The 8,748-nt window shown below is 44.1% G+C and overlaps 1 long non-coding RNA gene across 1 annotated transcript; it reads left to right on the forward strand.

The window, feature by feature from the left end:
* Positions 1-2,751: 2,751 nt before the first annotated feature.
* On the forward strand, positions 2,752-8,195 carry LOC114615797. Its single transcript, XR_003710517.1, has 3 exons — positions 2,752-2,812; positions 6,424-6,489; positions 8,126-8,195. It is a non-coding gene; the product is annotated as an uncharacterized LOC114615797 (long non-coding RNA).
* Positions 8,196-8,748: the final 553 nt, after the last annotated feature.

Raw genomic sequence — 8,748 nt, forward strand, 5'->3', positions numbered from 1 at the left:
TCCTCTCTTCTCCTCTCTTCTCCTCTCTTCTCCTCTCTTCTCCTCTCCTCTCCTCTCCTCCCTTCTCCCTTTTTCTCCCCTCCCCTCCTTTCCCTCCCCTCCCCCTCCCTCCCCTCCCCTCCCCTCCCCTCCCCTCTCTTCCCTCCCCTCCCCTCCCCCTTCTTCCCCTCCCCTCCCCTCCCCTCGCCTTCTCTCCTCTCCACTCCCCTCCCCTCCCCTCTTTTTTTCTTTTCTCCTCTCCTTTCCTTCCTCTTTTCCTCTTTACCTCTCTTCCCTTCTCCCTTTCCTCATCCTTTTCTTTTCTCTTCTCTCTTTTCTGAGTCTCAAGTATTCCAGGATGCCTCAGATTTGTTCTGTTGCAGAGGCCAGCCTTGACCTCTTGATCCTCCTGTCTGTTTACAAGTGCTAGAATTACATATGTGTACTACCATGCCCACCTGTGTTATTAACTTACAGTCCATAAGAAACTTCATATTCATAGATATAAAAGCCAACTTTATTATAGATCCAAAATTATTAAAATTGATTGTTTTGCTGCCTTACTTTTTGTGAAAAGACTATATATTGCCTCTGAGGTTGTCTGAAGCTCCCTTCAGCATGGGTTTTATTTTAGAAGGCTTTTGTTTGTCAAGTGAGCAGGTTTCTGTTATGAGGGTTTTCAAGAGTTCTGGAAATGAAGAAAAGAGCGGGTTCAGGGTCTCTGGAAAGAAGAAAAAACTGGTAGACAGAGATTAGGAAGGTGAAAGGTCAGCGTGGGAAATGGAGATCGACCAGAGCTAAAGGAGCCTGGGGATGGGGTGGGGCTAAGCTGTGCTATGTTCAGACATTGCATTTGCTGCTGGAGATTTCTATCTTGAAAATGGACTTTTTCCTCTTGTATCTCATGATGTACTTTCAAGAATGAGCTACATTCAGGGGTTAACTACATGCAGGTGCTCCATGTCACCAATGCCTAACATAACAGTCCTCTGGGAGTTGCTGACATGATTGGCTCTTTGAGACTAGGCCAAGTGAGAGCTGGCAAGCAAGGATAGCAAGACTCCTGTGTAGAGTTTCCTGAGGCTATTGCTTCTTTATGGAAATGGCTAGATTCTTCCTTTCTCTGCAAATACTGCAGCAATCACAGAAAGAAGAAATTGCTTGGATATGACCCAGAAAAATGAACTTTTACTTTGCTTGACATAACACACTGAATTGGAGGTTCTTAGGATGTATTTTTAGTTCTTAACGGTTTTATAAGCCTCTGTCGTGGTCACTTCATGTTCATAAATACAAGCCCAGATTAAAGACTAATTAATAACCAGCATAGGTAGTCACAGGCCCATAGAATGCGTTTTTGCCAACAAGCAGTTTAAATATGGCTAAGGACAAGGTTAGGTATGATGAATATTTAATTTCAAAAATGACTGTTTTGTGGCGTTTTTGCCAATCTCTTACAAAAACAATCAAAAGAAAAAGATGTCTTGTTTAGGACAAAGAAACTATTAGTTCTACTCTCCTAAGATCATGACATGAGACTGGGGTTGTGGTTTAGTGGTAGGGCAGTTGGTTTCATGGGTAAGGCCGTACATTTCATCCCCAGAAGCACAGAAAAAAAGTGTGAGTTATTATGATAATAGTAACAAAGACAGTGAGGCCCTAGCCAGGGCAGGGTCCACCAGGTCTTGAGAGTATCCCGTGCGCTTAACCACTCTCCAGCCCCGTGCTACCCACTCAGTTTTTTAAAACAGATTTTATTGTTGAAACCGTCTCCTCAGTCATTCCTTTCTATTCATTCTCTGGAATTTTTTGTTCTCATTCCCTTGTTTTATTCTGTTCTTAAGGCCTTTTAAAAATCCTTGGCATTTGTGTCTTTGGTGTTGTTACCTTAAAGAGAAATCTGCTTGATCTTTAAAATAGGCGCTGTGGTTGGGGAGCTCAGTTTAGTCACGGAGCTCTTGCTTACCACGCGTGACCCCCACGTTAGCCCCCAGCCCTGGAAGAAAAGGCAGGGGCATGATCCTAGGAGTGGGTACAAGGTTACATCCTCGGCAGATAGTTTACAAGCCACCAGGATTAAAAACATCTGAGGGAATTCCTTTGCCTAGGAGAGAAGCAAGACTTCAGTACCATCTTTTTTTTTTTTTTTAATTACATGTACATATACTGTAGCTGTCTTCAAACACCCTGTAAGAGGGCATCAGATCTCATTGTGGATGGTTGTGAGCCACCATGTGGTTGCTGGGATTTGAACTCATGACCTCTGGAAGAGCAGTCAGTGCTCTTAACCACTGAGCCATCTCACCAGCCCAACCATCTTGGTTTTGATTCACATGTGTATATGTGTTTTTACTGTCTAAAGGTATATGCCTGTGCGTGAGTGTGTGAGTGTGTCTGTGTGTGTGTGTGAGATTCCTCAGGCACCATCCACCTTTTTTTTTTTTTTTTTTTTGGAGACAGGTTTCTTAGCAGCTTAGAGCTCACTAAGTAGGTAAGGCTGGCTAGCTAATGATCATCAGGGGTCCTGTGTTGTCTTCACAGAGCTGGGGTACAAGTGTGTGTTGTTGATGTTTACATAAAGTTGAATTGAAATTCACGTGCTTGTGAAGGTAGCACTTCTTTGCGTGAACTGTCTCCCCAGCCCTCCCGTCATGGCTTTGTGGAATGAGAACTACAGCTGCTCCTTTTCATGATGTGTGCCTCTGTTCTCTCTGATCATGAGGTTTGGATTATGTACAAAGAAGAGTTGTTTTTTTTTTTTTTTTTATTTACAGATGAACACAGGCTTCACAGTGGCAAGCTCTGTCTGATTATCCTCACCTGTATCGCAGAGGTAGGTCTTACCGTGAGTCTTGGGTGTGAGTTGATGTCTTCCAGAGAGCTCTTTTCTGTCCACCTACTTCTGTTTTATGACTTGAAGGTTTTTTGTGTTGTCCGTCTTCTCCAGAACGTGAACTTAGGTAACAGGGCCTTTGCCTTCAGTACCACACTGGTCTCCTTATCTGGCTCACTCTATAGACTCAGTCAGCATTCATTAGCTGAGTTAGCAGTGAACCTCAAGGTGCTGGAAATGTAGCTTTGGTCATTCACAGAGCCCTGGCTTTGAATTCCAGTACCATCTAAAAAGCTGGGCTTGTTATAGGCCTATAGTCTCAGCACTCTGGAGGTAGAGGCAGGAAGATTAGAATTTCAAGGCTTTCCTTGCTTTAATAGTGAGTTTGTGGCAAGCCACAATTTAATTTAATTTAATTTAATTTAATTTAGTGGATTAAAAAAGAGCTAAGGTATCGTGGGGATTGAGGAGTAGAAGAGAAACAGGAGAGTGGTTGTATTTTGGTGGTAAGTAAGACCTGAAGGAGGAAGAAGTGCAGATGAGTTATGTTTCTGTAACCAAATTCCAAATAGGTAGCAGTGTACATGTGGGAGCTGTGGCTCCCCTGGTAAAGGCACTAGCTTCCAAGTCTGATGACATGAGTTTGGTCCCGGGATCCACATGGTGAAGGAGAGAACTGACTGACTCTTGCAAGCTGTTCTGTGACCTCCACATGTATGCTTATGGTGCATGTGCACACATTCATACACATAATAGTGTAATTGTCTAAAAAGGGACTTCAAAGAGGATTTCTTTTACTCAGTTTGAGGTGACATGGCCTGTTGCGAGGGGAAGACATGGCAGTGGGGCATGACTGTGGCAGGCTGAGGCATCTTCCTCACAGTGTATCTGCAATCAGGGAGCAGAAAGAGATGAATGATGGTGTTTACCAATTAGATGTACTGAGAATTTTGGTTTCTTTAAAACCACAAATATTATAAAGATACGTTTTTATTTTAATCCCAGGTGTGGGATTTGGGACTGCTTCAGTTTGTCCACAGCAGGATTTGCCTCATGCACCAGGGGCATGATATTGACAGCTGCAGATAGTTTCTGCAAGCGTGTGATGTTTGAAGTCTGGGGACTCTTCAGAGGGTATATAAATGCTAGGCCCCCTTGAGGCAAGTGGGTTTTTGGTCGGTGGTAGGTTGCTGTTGGTTGTGGTTTGTTAAGTAGTTGTTTGGAAAGAAGAAACAACAACAAGAAATTAGATATCCTGACTTCAAAGACCAAATTTGCCCCAAGGACACCCCTTATCAGGAAGTCTAAGAATAATGACACCTCCTTTCCCCTCTATCTTTTTTCTCTCTTGTCTAGTGTTAAGGGGTTGAAAGTGTAGAAGAAAAAAGAACCCACAAAGTAGTCATTTAGGCTTTCTTCCTTTTCTCTTTTTCTTCATTTTGAGTCCTTAGCCCATAGAGTAGTACCAGACACATTTAGGATGGGTCTTTAATTTCTTAATTTAACTTCTTGGAATATATTCTCATAGGCATACGTGGAGGATGTCTTAGCAGTGACTTGAAAACTACTCAGATTGTCCGTGAAGATTAACTATGGAAGCTGCTGCTTCCCGTGAGAAGGCTGGACTAACTAGACTCAAGCGAGATGGAACTCGAGCTAGGTCAGAGCTAGAGTTAGAGCTTCAGCCTCTGCTTTCAGAACCCCTGTCCTTGTCTTTGTGTTTAAGGCAATAGTAAAGGTCGTCCACAGGGCGGAGTGGCCTCTCACAGACTTCCTCTGTGTTCTCTCTGGGAAGATGAGCTCTGCTCACAGGGCTGGGGAGGCCGAGTCTGGAAGAGCAGCTTAGTAACAGTGGGCCTTGTATAATTGCTTCTCAAAGTCTTTCAAAGAAAATCTTTTTGTTTTGTTTTGTTTTTTTGTTTTTCTTTTTCAAGACAGGGTTTCTCTGTATAGCCCTGGCTGTCCTGGAACTCACTCTGTAGACCAGGCTGGCCTCGAACTCAGAAATCCGCCTGCCTCTGCCTCCCAAGTGCTGGGATTAAAGGCGTGCGCCACCACCGCCCGGCTTCAAAGAAAATCTTTAAAGGTGTTGTTTTCACAAATTGTAATAGTTGTAGTAACTGGAGTCAGTAGGCATGTCAGGTCTCAGGACGGTGCTGGGAAGGGCCAAGGGATGCCTGTTTCCAATCCGTGGTGGGAAGAGTGTGGCTCTTCCACCAGTCTTTAAAAGCCGGAGAGAGATGGGGTCTTGCCTGCCTCTGTGCTGCCAGTATAGCACTTGTTTCCTGTTGTGCTGAGCTCATTCCCAGCAGAGCGCAGGCCTGCCTTATTCCAAAGCCTCGTGTGGCTCTTGCACATGTACTGTCTTGCCCCATGAGAGCCTCCAAGCTGTCACAAACACAGCTGACTCCTTGGGCAGATGGAAAGGAAGAGAGAACAGGAAGACAGATTCCTCTCAGCATTTGTCTCAAATCCCTGGCTTTTAATCTTCATTGTATTTAATTTTCTTGGAGATCTTCAACCAGTTAAAGGCATACTATACTCGATTTCATGGCGTAGGCAAGGGGTTGAGAGAAAGGCTCTAGATTTATCACTTTAGCTCTCCAACTGACCTGAAAGTAGTTCATGAAGGTCTGTGGATTTGGACTGAGGTTATGTTTCAGTTGGGCAAGCACTTGATTCGCTCTCCGCCTCAGCATGAACTGGTCTGCCTAAGCTCCCAGCACCCAGAGAGAGAGAGGTGGAAGGCAGGAGGGTCAGAATTTCAAAGCTGTTCTTAGCTTCATAGGGAGTTGGAGGCCAGCCTAGTCTGGAGAGCTTGTTTTGGGGTTTGTGGAAGGCGAGAGGAAGGATTTGTAGGATGTGTTATTACAGATGTATGCACTCATGTATGCTTGCTTACCTGCCTTCCTCTCAGCTTCTTCCTACCTTTCAGCTGGGTGATGCTGGACATCTTAATCCTAGCACTCAGGAGGCAGAGGCAGGTGGATCTCTGTGAATTCGAGGTCAGCCTGGTCTATGCAGTGAGTTCCGGGACAGCCAGGGCTATACAGTGAGACCCTGTCTCAAAAAACCAAAACCAAAACCAAACCAAACCAAACCAAACCAAAAAACCAAAACCCACCCTTATTAAATTTTCCTATCTTCCCTTCCTCCTCCCTCCCCACCTCCATCCCATCTTTCTTCCTGTCTTTTAAAATATATTTATTTATTTATTTATGTGTATGTTTGTGTGTATGAATGCATGCATGTGCACTTCTTTGTCTTAGCTTACATGTGGAGGTCAGAGGACACTTTTGGATTGCAGTGATGTGGGTTGCAGGATCAAACTCAATCTGTTCATAAAACGTGCCAATTGTCTACCCAGTAAGTGAGCATCTCACCAGCCCCTGTCATCCTGTCTTTCTTGGTCTATTTTTTTTTTTCTGGCTTTCCTCAGAGTCTCATATAGCCCACATTAGGATTAAATTGGCTGTATAGTTCAGGATGACCTCAAATTCCTGATCCTCCTGTCTCTATCTCCCAAATGCTGACAATTGGGCATGTGCCACCGTGTCCGATTGAGTTTCTTAAATGCAGTTACCGCATCTTGCCTTTTCTATTTTTATTAGGATCAATATGCCAATGCATTTTTACATGATGACAACATGAATTTTCGAGTAAACTTACATAGAATGGTAGGTGTGATTTTATATTTACTTCTTGTTTTTAATAGACAAATTTTTGTGTGTTGGGTGAGTTCGGATGGTCCTTTAAGAACAAATGTAGCTGGATAATTGTGCCTAAAGGGCTCAGGGCATGATTGCTTGTCAACAGCTCTGTCCGCCTTTTAGGGCGTTTTTGTTCGTCATCAAGCTGTTTCCTTGCTCACCTGAGGATAGAAAGATGTACAACCAAATAGTGAGCATAGTAATACTAGACAGTAGGAAGAGCACAGGTTTCAAAAAGGTTTCACGTGACTGTGGTACAGTGTGAGCACAGAGGTCAGAGGACAGCCTGCAGGGGTGACCTTAGTCCTCTCCCTGTATCACATGGCTCCCAGAGCTTGAATTTAGGTTGTCAGGCTTGGTAGCAAGTGCCTTAAACTGCTGAGCCATCTGTTTAAGCCCTGTCCCCCTAGACACTGAGTTCTCTGTAGCCTACTCAGGCTTCAACCATGTAGCCAAAGCTGGCCTTGAACTCCTGAGTCTTTTGCTTCCGGCTTCTTCATGCTAGAAGTACAGGTGTCCACCACCATTATGTCCGGCTATATAGTACAGTTTTTATTATATAAGACTATGTCTGCTTATTTTCTCACTGAGAGGTCGACTGTAGAGAAAATGGAATATGGAAGATGAGGATGAGGCTAGAGTGTGTTAAACAGTTTTACAACATGGCTTAGACTGGAAGCTTAGCTTCCCTCCCCGCCACTGCTGCAGTTGCTGACTGTGCAGCTCCCACCCCCCCTTCTCTCTTTATTTATCTTTAGTTTTAAATCTTTTTTTATCTTACGTGTATGAAAGTTTTGCTTCCGTGTAAGTCTGTACCACCTAAGTGTCTGGTGCCTGAGGAAGCCAGAAAAAGCATGTCAGATCCCTGGGAACTGGAGGTATAGACAGTTGTGAGCTGTCGTGTGGGTGCTCGTAATTAAACCCAGGTCCTCTGGAGGAGCAGCCAGTGCTTTTAATTTATGAGCCATCTTTCCAGGCCCTGTCCTCTTTTATGTGTCTGAGCAGCTGCATATGGTAGTCAGAAGATAGCTTTAGGTGTTGTTATGAACACACTCTCCACTTCTTTTTGAGACAGTGTCTGTGATTGGTCTGGAGCTGGCCAGAGAATCCTAGGAATCTGCCCGACTCTACCAACTCAGCATTGGGATTACACAGGAACGGCTTATACAGCTTCTGGGGGTTGAACCTGTGCTTGCTTTCACCAACTGAAGCGTCGCTCCAGCCCCTCGTCTTCTTTTTCTTAATTACTTTTATTATTATAGAAAAGTACCAGTGCATCCTTTATGTTGTTAACAATGACACGTGCACAGCATAGATAAATGAAAGTAACGACATTTGTCCTACTGTAGTGTGTCCTTTGGGACTTGCTGTAAATTGTGGTTTTGTCATACACCTTCATTGATAACTCAGAAGCACGTCCCTGTGCCCGTCCTGCTTGCACCCTCCTGCCCCCCCCCCCACTAGAAAGAGAAAGACAAGGTGGATGCCTTCCAGCAAATCTCTCTAGCAGAGCTTTTATTTGCGTGAGAAACATGATAAGCCATTGGATTCCAGTTCAAGTGTCTGCTAATTCCCTCTCTTTTCTGTGTGTGTGTTTTTAAAGCCTATGAGACACAGAAAGAAGGCTGCTGACAAGAATCTTCCCTGCCGTCCCCTGGTGTGTGCAGTCCTGGGTGAGTGAGCACAGTCAGAATGGCGTGTTTGTGAAGCTTTGGTGATCTTCATGATGACGATTTTGTTTGCTGTGCTTGTCCCTCAGCATTGTTTTTTTTTTTTTTTTTTTTTTTTTAAAAGATTTATTTATTTATTTTATTTATGAGTACACTGTAGCTGTCTTCAGACACACCAGAAGAGGGCATCGAATCTCATTACGGATGGTTGTGAGCCACCATGTGGTTGCTGGGATTTGAACTCAGGACCTCTGGAAGAGCAGTCAGTGCTCTTAACCGCTGAGCCATCTCTCCAGCCCGTCCCTCAGCATTGTTACAGAAGAAGTTTTGTTTCTTGTTGTGTTCTGCAAATCACCCCAGTGACTAGAGTGCTCAGTAAAGGGTGCTGTTGCTCAAAAACCAACCAGCCAAGCAAGCAAGCAAGCAAACAAACAAACAAACAAAAAACCAACTTCCCTGGGACAGGACAGAAATGAATATGTCTTACTTGTTACCAAGATTTCAAATTCTTACTTCCCTTTCATGGTCTGTACTGGTGTGTCAAAGGTCAGAAGTT

The sequence above is a fragment of the Grammomys surdaster genome, unplaced genomic scaffold, assembly GCF_004785775.1.
Source record: "Grammomys surdaster isolate TR1022 unplaced genomic scaffold, NIH_TR_1.0 148574, whole genome shotgun sequence".
In the NCBI taxonomy this organism is placed as follows: Eukaryota; Metazoa; Chordata; class Mammalia; order Rodentia; family Muridae; genus Grammomys; species Grammomys surdaster.